Here is a 14246-nt window from a genome sequence, read left to right as displayed (position 1 = left end):
CGGCGCCCCGGAACTACACTTCCCAGAAGTCCAGAGGGGGAACAAGCGCCTCAACCGCCCCTTGTTTCCGGACAGAGTTGAGGACTACATTACCCATAACTCCCAAGGGAAGGAAGAACTATATCCGCCCCCTTAAGCCACCCTTCCCCCCAACAAATCGCCCCATTGGTAATTCGAGGACTGCAATTTCCAGAATCCGGGAAGCCTTTTGCGGACATAAAGCAGTTAGTTGTCTGATGCCAGTGAAGTCGAGTTTTTTTCCCATTGACAAATAAAACGTACCTAGCAAATAGCTTTTTTTAAATTAATATTTTATTTATTTGACAGAGAGAGACACAGCGAGAGCAGGAACACAAGCAGGGGAAGTGGGAGAGGGAGAAGCAGGCTTCCCATCGAGCAGGGAGCCCGATGCGGGGCTCGATCCCAGGACCCTGGGATCATGACCTGAGCCGAAGGCAGACGCTTAACGACTGAGCCACCCAGGCGCCCCATACTTAACAAATTTATCTTAACAGTCAGAGGCTTAAAAGAAAGTTTGTAATAGAAGCAGGTCATGTGATACTTTACTAATGAAATTGTACCCACTACTACTAGCCGAAGGCATAAAATGATAGCCTTTATTTTGCAGTTTCAGACACTTTTTAGATATAAAAAAGAATGAGAGCCCAAAAAATTGCAATGGAGGCAGACTATATTGTAGATGTCAACTTTTGAGAGTAACACAAATAATTCAAAACTTGGCTTTTGAGGCCAACTAGACATACTCAGAGTAAAAAGACAAGCTTCAGCATACTTGTATGATCAATTTCCCAACCGGGGTGTTTGTCATCGTTCCTCAGAGAGACTTCTGAATTTGACGGATGGATACATTATTTTTAATTAGATTTTTATGAAATGGTCACTATTATTATTTACTCAAATATATGACAGCACTGATGTTTCAAAGAAATAAAGATGGGGAGCAGAGAGGAATACCTAACAATATCCATATATCCACTACAATATATGCTCCCATTTCTTATTTACTGAACGTGTTAGGCAGGAAGCTAGGAATGAGCAACAAGAGGATGGACCTTAGACACCCTGATGGAGAGCCCCAAACAAGAACCGCCCAGGGACCACCCTAATTCCGTCCTGTAGCAGTCATTGTGCAGTTACAACATCCTGGCAGAGGAAGAGTTAAGTTTGTTGTGCTCGTTGCTCTTGTGGTGAAAGCAGCCTCTTGTCCTTATTGGACCTGTCTCCAGAAGAGAAATAATGTTGCAGTTTCCTACCCTGTGCAGGCATTTCCAATATATTTTGGAAAAGGGCATGTGTAATTGGCTAATTTTTATATAATCCAGGCCTGTCACTCAAATGTTGTGACCCTAGGACCAGCCCCAAAGAAAAAATTGATACAAGCCCACCCCTGGGAGTTTGTCCAGGGTTGGGGGGAGTGCATTGTCTCTATAGATTGGCCTGCTCCTCCCTTGGAGTGTACTTTAATACTACTTTGCTCTGCTTTCCTTTCCTTTCGCTGTCCTGTAATTCTTAACTGTGGCAGCGAAAAGAACTGAGGCTTCCTTCCTTTTTCATCTAACTCTCAATAATAAACATGTATTTCTTCTGTTACACACAACTACCTCTCATGAAGTACTTTGTGTGCTAGGGACTATCCCAAACACTTTAGACTCTAGGATTCTCTTGTCACAACTTTTTTTTTTAGGTAAATACTATTACTTTTTTCATTTTACAGCTTAGGAGCCAGAGGCAGAGGAAGGTTAAGTAATTTGCCCGTGTTACTAAATTAGCAAGTGCTAAAGGCAGGTTTCAAAACTTGGCATTGGACAACCAGTGTATAATCAACACGAACAGATACTTCATTTCAATCTTTTTTTTTCCCTCCCTGACACCAGAGAGATATAGCATAACATGGAAATTCAGTTATTTTCACCTGCATTTCTATCCAGTGCCCTCAAGAGAAGTTCCAAATGCTTTAGCAAGTCACACAAACAGGAACCTTCCGTGTTTTTTTCTTCAAATCCACTTTCGGACCAAATTCATAATTACTCCTATCCAAATTTCAATGTTTCTATACCTCCTGACTTCCTTATATAACAACCATCCTCCTAGTTGCCAAGAATGAAAACCCTGAGGTTAACATTTACTCTCCTTTGCTCTCCATATACAATCAACATGTTAACGGATTTTGAACTCTACTGACTCTATGACTGGAACTTGGTTTTGGTTTAAAATACATCAGCTCTGGGGCATCTGGGTGGCTCAGTCGGTTAAGCATCCGACTCTTGATCTCAGTTCAGGTCTTGATCTCAGGGTCGTGAGTTCAAACCCTGCACTGGGCTCCATGCTAGGCATGGAGCCTACTTAAAAGAAATATGTCAGCTCCTCCTTCCCCCAATCCTCCAAGAAAAGTATTTTGTGTGAGAAGGGGAACGGATGAAATAGGACAGGAAAAACGTTGACAAGGGTTGCAGATTATTGATGTGGGGTGCATTACACTATTTTCTCTGTTTGTGTACATTTGGGCTTTTCCATAATAAATATTTAAGGAAGAAATACCATTTGTAGTACAGCATCAATGCATAAATGCATTACAAATGTTAACAGAGGTTATGTCTAAATCCTGAGGTCATGGGTGATTCCTATTCTTTCTTTTTTATATTTTTGTAGTCTTAATCTCTCTATAATGGGCATGCATTTTTCTATAATAAGAATATAAAGTATAAAGCCCCAAACCATCTTCCAAACCTGATAGAAAAAGACTTCCTCAAACCATATACAGAACTATTTCCTATGTTATTTTTTTAAGGGTACAACATTGAGATTAAACCATAGACTTGAGGCTCTAGCACCTTGGGTTCAAATGGCAGTTCTGTCTCTTACCAGCTGTAAGTTCTGGGCAAACAAGGTAAGTTCACCAAGAGTAAGTAAAAAGAAAAAAAAAGAATTTTCCTTGTCCAAAGATGCATTCTCCCTGCCCTTTTTCTTAGAGCATTTCCATAGGAAACCCAGTGCTTTTTGGATCTTTTCTCTGACCTTTAGACACACATGTAAATCTTGTTAGAGGCTAAATAAGCTTCTTACCAAGTTTAAAATCCAGAGGTGTTTTTCAAAGGTGTGGGTTTTAAATTTAAAAATTAAAAATTAAAAAATAAAGGTCGGGGCTTTGTACCCTTTAAATGTAAACGTCTGAGAAAATAATCCAGTGTCCCTATCACTGTGGGAGTTGAACCAAGCTGCTTTTCTCTGAACTATAGATCTGTTAACAGGGGAGATAAGATACATTTCATTACTCCCTCGGAATTAACTAAGACGATTCCCAAGTAAATTTAGCATAAATTTATCAAAGAATTTGCAGCAAATGGTGCAGTCAAGTCCTCTTATAGGAAGACAAGATATTGTTAATCTTGAGAATGCATGTATCTAGTGGTTGGACTGCATGTATCCAGTTTTTAAAAATATAATGGTATAAAAAGCCTGTAACTGCTTGAAACTTCATTCTTTGTAATCTCTTCCCCCAAATTACCTACTATACTGTGCTCTGAATGTGAGTATTCAGTAATAAGATGGCTTACTTTTCTACATTATGTAGAGAGAACTTTCCGTGTTAGTAGGATGTTTTATTTCCAACTACCTGTGCTTAAAAAAAAATAGCATTATCTATCTCATAAGGCTGTTGTGGTCATTTCATTAATTAATTCATGTAAAATGATAAGGAACCACTACCAATGACACTACTTGAAAGATGAGAATAACGAGACCAAGAGAGAGTAAGTAAATCGCATAACGTTGTTCTGCTAGGAAGAGCTGACTGGTAGATGAGGAAAGCCGGCTGGAGGGCTAGGAGACCTTCAGACACGACACCCGGACCGTCCCAAACCCTAGCAGCACCAGGTGCTCCATGCGGGACGCTTAGCGGAGGGGAACGCAAATCTCTCCCAACTCCACCCTCCTCTGCCGGCCGCGGCTTCTCTTACTTTTCCCGGGAACAGGGGCCCCGCTGGCTCCCCGCCCAGCCTTGGGCAGTTCCAGGCTTGGAAGTGTCCCTGGGATGGAAGACACATCTACTTGACAGGAAGGTGAGCAGCAATGTAGCCCTCCTGCAGCGAGTCTCCTTCCTACTGGAGGGAGCTCCTGGACCACTTCCCACAATTCCCGCGCCCCGCCGTCCAGAAGCGGAAGTGCTGCTGGCTACAAGGACCCCAGACTACACCTCCCAGAATGCCCGAGATGAATGACGCTCGAGCTCCGCCCCCGGAAGCGAAAATACTTCCGGGTACCCTGAGCATCTGTGTATTAACTCCTAGAGTGCCAGAGTGAATCTTGGTGAAATTCTGTCATTTTAGGCTGTGAGTTTCTCCCTTGGTGGCTCCTACCGATTCTGTTATTGAAAACTGAACAGCACTTTAGCCACTCGGGGGGTAGGGGCTCACGAGGGTCGGGGTAGGGTGGTGAGTAATCCCAAAGAACTGCCCTATAGGAGTAAAAATAGAACGGAAATGGATTGTCTTTGGTAGAGAGTGAAGACAAACTCCAAATCACCTCACTATTTGAAATTGGATTAGAGCGAAACTTTTTTGTTACACTCTTCAAGCACCTAGCAAAAACAAATGAAAATCTCTTCTAGAGAGAGGGAACATCATCCTAGGCTTCAAATTATTTCTATAATTTTACAATGTATTAATACTGAACAAATTAGTCCTTGAAGATAAAAGCATTATGAGGTATACAAAGAAACACTTCATAAGCTTCAAATTATCAAGAATAACAGCCTCAACGTAATATAAAGCAAACTTTAAAAAGCAAAATTAAGAGGCACCTGGGTGGCTCAGTTATACTGACTCCTGATTTTGGCTCAGGACATGATCCTGTGGGATCCAGCCCCATGCAGGACTCTCCACTCGATGTGGAGCCTGCTTGAGATTCTCTCTTACCTGCTCCCTCTGCCCCACCCCCCCCAAAAAAAACCAATATTGACAGAATTACAAGGAGGAAAACATTCGCAATCAGAGTGGAAGCTTTTAATACCTAGGAGGAACTGTAGAGTCTTAAGAGCATTTACTAAAACAGAAGAAAAGCTGAAAATAAAAATGGAAACATCCATCTCAGGAATTCAATAAACAGAAAACAAAAACTACAGTAAGTAGATGGAAGGAAATGATGAAAATAAGAAATTTATGAAATGAAAAACAAAATAGACTGAATTTTTTTAAAAGGCCAGAAAACCAGTCTATGAATAAAACAATAAGATTGATGAAGTTCAGTAAGAGTGACCCAACGAAAGACAAAAAGGACACATTACCAATTTCAGGGATAAAAATGGCAATATCAGTAAAGATATTAAGAAAAGATTAGGGGAAACATTACAGTGATAAATTTGAAAATAAATGTGAAATGGTTATAAACTCCTAGGAAAATCCACCTTAAAACTAAAATAAACTTACACAACAATTACATGTAATACTTAGTGATAAAATGTTGAAAATTTTATCTCTGAGGACAGGAATCAGAAGAGAATGCTGAATAGCACCCTTTTAATGAAATTGTACTGGGCCTGGTATCCAGCAAACTGGTCATGCTTATTTATCAATTCCAATAACTTAGTTGTAAGTTATTTTAGATTTCCTAAATACATAATCATGTCATTGGTAAATAATAAGTTTTGTTTCTTCTTTTCCAATCTTTATATCTTTTATCTCTTTTTCTTTCTTTTGTGCATTGACAAAAACTCTTGTTCCTTTTAACCCATTCACACTTTTCAAAAAGATTCTTGCTGAAATATTTTAAAGCATATTTTAGAAATTTTTTTCAGTACAACTGAATCCTGGACAAATGTGATAAAATATGATAAAATAATTTTGCATTTATTCCTTTATTTTCCTCATGAAACACTTTCATTTACTCGTCTATCCCATAGGATATTATTTCATTTGATGTACAATTGACTTTTGAACAACACAGGTTTTGAACCATGCAGGTTCTCTTATACATGGATTGTTTTTCAATAAATATAGTACAGTACTATAAATATATTTTATCTTCCTTATGATTTTAATAACATTTTCTTTTCTCTAGCTTAATTTATTGTAAGAATACAATGTATAATACATGTAACACACAAAATACGTGCTGTTTATCAGTAATGCTTTGGTCAATAGTAGGCTATTAAGCTTTGGGGAAGTCAAAAGTTATATGCAGATTTTCAATTGGGTGGGACAGTGTCCCTAACCTCTTTGTTGTTCTAGAGTCAACTATTTCTTTTTGTGTGTGTTCTTGTGCAAAATATGTATGTTGTGGTTTTGTGTGCACATATTTTTAATTTATATGTGGTATTGTGCATAAAACTAAATTGATTTTTTACTTTCCTCATTCAGCAGTATGTCTGTAAGATTCATCCATGTTTTTAGCATACATCTAATCTATTTTTTTTAGATTTTATTTATTTGACAGAGAGAGAGCACAAGCAGGAGGAGCAGCAGAGGGAGAGGAGAAAGCAGGCTCTCTGCTGAGCAGGGAGCCCGATGCGGGGCTTGATTCCAGGACGCTTAACAGACTGAGCCACCCAGGTGCCCCACATCTAATCTATTTTATAGAACTCACCTACAACATCTTATCTATTTACTCTTCCATGACAGACACCCAATTTTCCATTGGCAATAATGATGCAATACATCTCCATAGTCCTATACAAATGTATGAGAATTTATTTAGGACACATATCTAAGGAATGCATTTGTGGGTTCACAGCAATGTATATGTAAATATGTTTTTGTAATGTAAAATGTGTAATGTAAAATGTAAAAATGTAAATATGCTTACATTTACAAATGATAGCTAGATTAACCTTTGAGAAACTGCTGGACTGTTTCCCAAAGGCTTCAGACCATTGTACATTCCCACTCACAACGTGTGATGGTTCTGATTTTTCCACTTCCAATGTGGGATGCGATCCCAGGACTCCAGGATCATGACCTGAGCCAAAGGCAGTCGCTTAACCAACTGAGCCACCCAGGCACCCATACCAGCACTACTTTTAATAGCCAAGGACAGGAAACTGCACAGTGCCTATCTACAATCAAATGGATAAATAATTTTGGTATATTTATACATTAAAATAATATACAGCAATGAGAGTGAATCAATTACTTTCACTCCCAACAGTATGGATGAATGTCATGGACCTAATGTTGAGCAAATGAAGCCAACACAAAACTGTACATATATTATGTTCTATATCAGGTATAAAAACAGCAAAACAAATCTGTGCTATTATAAATCAAAACAGTGGCTACATTGTAGGGGAGAGTAGTGATTTGAATGAGGCATGAAGCAAGCTTCTAAGGTGATAGTCTAGTGCGGGTCTGCAAATGTGCAAGAATTTTATTAGGGGAAATGACTGTGAGAGAAAATGGAAAGTGAGCAGAAGAGGCTGGAAGAACTGCCAGACTATGATGTAAGTCTAACACTGAGTAAAGGACAACGGAAGGAAGATTGGGTGGAAATGCTCTAGATTTCTATCTAGGTAGTCTCAGGAAAGTTAGGTAAGTTCACTGGAGGGTCCTAGAGACAATCTTATCTGCTTGACAGATGAGTCCCACATTCCCAGGAATGGGCCTAAATTAGAATCCTTGCCACATTTACTTACTGACTGGGGGTGGTACTTGGGGTGTTTGGCCTCAGTACAAACAGCAATGGTCTTAAAACACAGCAACTGGAAGCCTTCGGTCACTTGCATTAGGATATTTGTGAAGTGCATTCTCATGGCTGTCATAGGTGCTGGTTTTGTTTGGTTTCTTTATCTAGGTTCTGGTGATTTGACTGTTGAAAATTAACCTACGATGTGCATTTTTTAAACATGTATTTATACTTCAATGAAAATTTTAAAAATATATAGTGCTATTCATATATTAGAAAACTCAATACTGTAAAAATATCAGTGCTCCCCTGAATGATCTATATATTTAGCAAAAATCCTAGCAGACTCTGTGTGTGTGTGTGTGTGTGTGTATGTAAACTAACAAGCTGATTCTAAATTTTTTTTAATTTTAAAGTAATCTCTACACCCAATCTGGGGCCCGAATTCACAATCCCAAGGTAAAGAGTTATACGCTCTACTGACTGAGCCAGTCAGGTGCCTTATGATTCTAAAATTTATAAGGAAAAGCAACAGTCAGTAATAGCCAAGACCATCTAAAAGAAAACAGAAAAGGGAGGATTTATACTACAAGATGTCAAGACCTTTTATGAGTTTACAATAATAAAACAGTATGATATACATGCAAGGATATATGAATAAACGAGAAGACAAGAGAAAATTCAGAAACAGATTCACACGTCTAGTCACTTGATACATGACAAAGATGACACTCAAGTATAATGAGGAAAGGACAGTCTTTTAAAGAAATGAAGCTAGGTCTTTTGCATAGTCATATGGAAAAATAATCTTGATCTTTACCTCATCCTGTATACAAACATCAATATGAGGGGCACCTGGGTGGCTCAATCAGTTAAGCATCTGCCTTCGGCTCAGGTCATGATCCCAGGGTCCTGGGATCGAGCCCCGCGTCGGGCTCTCTGCTCAGCAGGGAGCCTGCTTCTCTCTCTCTCTCTGCCGCTCTGCTTACTTGTGCTCTCTCTCTAATAAATAAATAAAATCTTTAAAAAAAACATCAATATGAGATGGAATGTGGATCTTAAAAGATTTTAAAAGAGCTACTAAAATATCTTCATAAAAAATAAAATGTCTTCATGAATTTGTGATAGGCAAAGATTTCTAAAAATCACTAAAAGAAACTATTGACAAACTTAAAGCATGATTGTTCACTGCAAGGTACCATAAGGAAAGTGAAAATGCAAGCCACAGAATTGAAAAAAAAATCACAATACACACAACTATTGAAAGATTCTTAGCAGAATATAAAGAAATCCTGTAAATCCAAGATAAGACTGACAGCCCAACAGAAAATCCACAAATCACTTGAACAAGCACTGCATTAAGGAGGATATACAAATGTTCAATAAGCCTTTGAACAGGTCCTCAATTTGCTCAACTGCATTAGTCATCAGAGTAATAATGGAAACCTCAATGAGACACCACTCTCCACCTACCAACACGACCAAAACAATTTTTTTTAATTAAAAAATAAAAACATCTGACACTACAAAGTGTCAACAAGGATTTGGAGCAACTGTAACTCTATTACTTTGCTGTGAGAGTGTAAATTAGTTCAATCACTTGGAGAATGTTTGGCAGTGTCTGCTAGTATTAGCAATAATCACGCCTTGGATAAACCTCATTGGCTACAATACTGCCACTGCACAAAGCTATGTCTGCTAGAATTAAATATACACATCCTCCATGACATAAGATTTGTACTTCCAGCGAGCAGAAAAATAAACACACTACACACACATCCCAAAATATATATAATATTTGGCCCATGGGATGTAGTTTACCTACCTCTGCTCTGCAATAACAAAATAAGTAAATGATTGCTTATAAACAGCAATATGGCTCAATCTCACAAACACAATTCTGAGCAAAATAAGTGGGACACAAAAGAATATATACAATATAATTCCATTTATGTAAAGATAAACAAAAGGAAAAGTAGTCAATGGTGATAAAAGTTAGGAAAGGGCATTTGAGAGAGAGGGGTAGTCACTGAAAAGGAGCAGCAGAAATGGTCTATTGTGTCTGTCCAAGCCTACGATGGTAATGCTCTTGTCTATGGATGCCTGAGGCACTGGTCCAGGCTCTGTATTACTTGTATAGAGCCCCACTGGGGCCAGTGTTGTGCCTGGACCAGCCCTCATTGGTTCTTACTATGATCATAGGACACACTTCAGCAAACAAAACAAAACAGGAATAAGATTTATAACTCACATGTCCTGGAGGGTACATGGCATGCCCAAGGGCCACACAGGGAGGTCAAAGAGAAAGAACAAGCTCAGATCTGGAGCTCTGCCTTTGATTGAGTCCAAGGGTGGGATGTCTGGGGTTTCATGTGGGTTCACTCATTATTGGCTAAATGGCAACATACAAATGGAATTAGGGGATGGAAGAGCAGAGGCCAGGTCACCAAAGTGGTCACTTATCTAGGTCACCCACGGCGACTAAAAGGGTAAGTTCATGGATGTGGATGGCCTAGATCCTCATCTGGTTGTTTTGCTAGAAACTATGTCATATAGCTGGCAATATGATTATTCAAAATGACTTTTTTAAAAATGGATGCCTCAGCAATCAATAGCTTAACATCAGGCACTTACACTACAGGGTTCAATATCAGCCAGTGTTCAATCAGGAAAGCTGTGTCACAATGATTTTAGAGATAAGGGAATTTTAAAATAGGAATTAAACCTTGCAAATGTGGAAGGAGGTATCAGAGTTTGTAGGAATTCTGAGAATCCAGGCACATCCAGCTACTGAAGAAGAACAGTTAACAGGGAACATGGTATAAGATCAGTGAATCCTGCAAACATGAGCCTAATTGCTATAATTCTTTTTTTTTTTTTTTTTTTTTAAAGCACAAGCAGTGGTAGATGGAATACCATGAGGGAGAACACAGTATTTTGTAAGGTCCACAGATGGTTCTTTTGCAGAAGCACTGGAGCAGGAAAGGCAATTCCATATCTAGAGCAACTTTTCTCCAATGAAAACAGTGTGCTGTCCCTTCCATGGTGGAAGTGGTCTTGTGTAACCAAATTCCTAGCAGGGTTTGGGTAATTCTCTTTGGAGAACAGTACCAAATTTTTCCCTTCTCATTCAACTGATCAGAGAACTCCTCATGAGGCCACTGGCATGGGTTGAGAGATGGGAGTCACAGTAGCAGGAATAGGAGCCATTCCCTATGGCAATCTGAGTCACTTGTTCAGGCAGCTTGCGACTTCTGTCTAAACCTAGTCTCATCTGTGTCACTGCCCCTTGATGTTGAAGTGCTACTGGCATGCTCAAATTTATGACTTCATTGCATGGTAATTTCCTGGTTCGTGGCCAAATATTTAGTTTTAACTAGGGATCAAAGAAGCTAGAAGCTGCTTTCTTGGGAGTAATGCCATCTGCAGAGAATGACATAACTTTGCTTCCAAATCCCAAATATGTATGCTGCGAGCTCCATGCAGTGTCCATATCTGTCATAGACACTTCATATGTCATCAGATATATATCAGGGGTCAAAAATCATTTCTGTAAAGAGCCAGATAGTTAATATTTTAGGCTTTGCAGACCACAAAGACAACTCTCACAATTACTCAACGCTGCCATATTAGCCTGAAGGCCCCATAGACAAAATGTAGAGTGGTCATGGCTGTTTCAGTAAAATTTTATTTACAAAAACAAGTGGCAGCCAGATTTGCCCCTTGGGCAGTAGTTTGCCAATTCCTGGATTAAACTGTGAACGAAGATTGAAAAGTTGGTATAGCTCTGAGCTGGGACCATAAAAGCATATTAATGGCCCTACCAGATGAAACTAAACTTCTCTGGATGATGTTTACTAATCGGTATAGAGGGAAAAAAGCACGTTAGCACAATAGCTGCATATCAGGTGCCAGCAGATGTGCTGATTCACTCCAGCAATAAAACCTCATCTGAAGCTGCAAGTCATGTCAAGTCCTAATTAAATTTACAATAATCCCATGTCATTCTCCAAGATTCACCTGTCTTCTGCACAGGTCACATGAGTAAACTGAAGAGGGGTATGGTAGAAAACATGACCCCTGTGACTTCCAAGATACCGCTAGGGGTACTAATCTCTAGAATCCTTTGAAGAATGTGGTATTGCTTTTGGTTTTCTATTTTGGTACATACAAGGCAGTTACAGTGTTTACTTGTCCTTTATCAAAACAGTCCTTGTTTCATTGGTGAGGGAACCAATGTAAGGATTCTGCCAATTGTTGGGTATTTCTATTGCAACTCTGCATTCTGGAACTTGGAAAATAACCAGATGATGGGCTCAGGAATCCATTCAGACCACCACATATGGACCTGAGCAAAAGCATCCATTATTTGTTTATAAGCCCCACTATTAATTGCTGAGCACAATGCACTTGAGGTTCCAGGAGTAATGTCATCTCTAGTGTCCAGTAATCCCTCCATATTCTGGTTATTTCCACTTACCTAATATATAACCTCCATAAAATACAGCTGCAAGTCACTTTGAGGAAGTCTAGAACAATTTATGGTATATAGTTTTGGCAGTATATCAGATTCTTTTAAAGGGACCCAGCCTGACCTTTAAGGTGCTCTGGAAATGGGAACTGACTCACGTTATGGAATTGGCTGAGGGGCCACAACTCTCATGTTGACTCAGGCCAGAATAAGAAAAGCTCACCAGAGGATCTAGTTTCCTGCAAGGAAACCATCTTGGGGGAGATCATTACAGGTTCTTCAGGCAAGAGGAGACTAGGTCAGAGCAAAAGCCTTCCTCCTAATGGCAAAGGAGACTCACCTAAGTTTAGAGGTCAAAGACCTCAACTTTGTTAGAATCTGCCCATATATTCGCACCTCAATTTTTCAGGATTCTATTCCTTCCCTTTGATGCCCTATAACATAAGAGAATCTACAAGGTTGTGAACCAATCAATGTGTTATCATTCGGTTGCTGACTGAATTTGACTTTGGGTCCCTTTTTTGTTCAAAAAAAAAAAGAAAGAAAGAAAGAAAGAAAGAAAGAAAAAGAAACGCTTACTCTATATAACAAGTCCCCAAAGTGTTAATATGTAGCCACGCTCAAAACTAAGATAGGAAAATCCCCCAGAGGCCAAAATAAGTGTGAGCCGACGGTGTCAAGTGGGAGTTGAGACTAAATGGCCTGCAAAGGCCAATGGAACTGGATACACAGAGGTTTAATCTTTAGTGTAGATGGGAGTCAAGGGCAGAGGAGCCATGCACACTCGGAGAGAGTAGTGAACTACCCATTATTACAAATGAAAGACTAGTTCTCTTTCACTGGTTGTGAAGAAACAGGAAGTCCCTATTGTTACCACCATCTTTGGACCAACCTAAAGAACAAGATCAGTCAGAAGGGCAGATAAAAGAATCAAAAGGAAACCATTCTGAAATCCTGACTGAACCAGGTTGAAATTCTGCTCTACTTGTGGCTTTTCCAGTTATGGGAGACAAATCTTTTTGGTTTAACACAGGGATCAACAGGTATTTTCTGTAAAGGGCCAGAAAGTATTTTGGGTTTTGTGGGCCAGTGTTTGTCACAACTACTAAACTGTCACTGCCATGAGAAAACAGCCATAGATACATAAATGAATGGGCATTACGATGTTACAATAAAGCTTTAAAGGTAGTAGACCACATTTGGCCCACAGGAAACAGCTTGCCAACCTTCTGTTTAACACACTAAATTAAAATTACCTTGAGAGTTGATGGGCTATCCTGGTATCTACTAAACAAAACTGAACATGGAAGGCCTAGGATTTCTCATATCTAATGCAACTTGAGGTAGCATATACTTTACATAGCATGTGAAGGTGTGGTCCAAGAAGTCAACTTTGGAATACATATATATATATATATATATATATGTATTTGCTGAGTAAAGCCCTTTAACCAAATAAGCGTTAAGTATCAGTGAAATGACTAAGTAGGAAATGGTATTCAAACCCGCTCAACAGCTTGTTCCCATCATGCTAGATGCTCCCTTATGGGTATCTTTTCCTTAGGGAATCTTTGTTAAATTTTACCTCAAAACACAGTACCTTCATTCTCCATCTTCATCATTTGCCTACTCAGTTACTCTGTAAACAATTTTCTCATCATTCCTTTTCTGCCACAGCTCAAGGTTCTCTGTGCCATGGTGTCTGTAAAGACACAGCTACTTCCCTAATCAGACCAAGCACTGGAAGGGACTGCCAGCAGTCCCTTGGGATATCCATTCACCCAGTAGGGAGGTCTGACAAGAATCAGGATGTATAAATTTCCACTGTTGGAATTACACTAGAATCTTCTGGTCACATGGACTTATGCCTAAACTTCAAATACATTAATTACAAATATATGGTTACACTCACTAATGTATGTCTCTGAATGACCACAGAAATTTTTTTAACAACGGATTTCCAGAGTTCTATTCCTTAGTTTTGGTTTTATATACCACATGATGATAGAGTTTCTTACTGTAAGGGATATGTTCTTACAAATTTTTAAAATTATAGTTTACTGTTACTACAAAGTAACCGTATTTTACTATAAAACTGATGCTTAATAAGAAATCTGAGTAAAATTTTGAAAAGTCCCTG

The 14246-nt window shown here is 39.1% G+C and overlaps 1 pseudogene; it reads right to left on the bottom strand.

The window, feature by feature from the left end:
- Positions 1-9129: 9129 nt before the first annotated feature.
- On the bottom strand, positions 9130-9326 carry LOC113936807 (annotated as a pseudogene).
- Positions 9327-14246: the final 4920 nt, after the last annotated feature.

Source organism: Zalophus californianus, chromosome 17 (genome assembly GCF_009762305.2).
Source record: "Zalophus californianus isolate mZalCal1 chromosome 17, mZalCal1.pri.v2, whole genome shotgun sequence".
Lineage (NCBI taxonomy): Eukaryota > Metazoa > Chordata > Mammalia > Carnivora > Otariidae > Zalophus > Zalophus californianus.
Note: the sequence above shows the minus strand (reverse complement) of the source record. Positions and strands in the feature narration are given on the sequence as shown.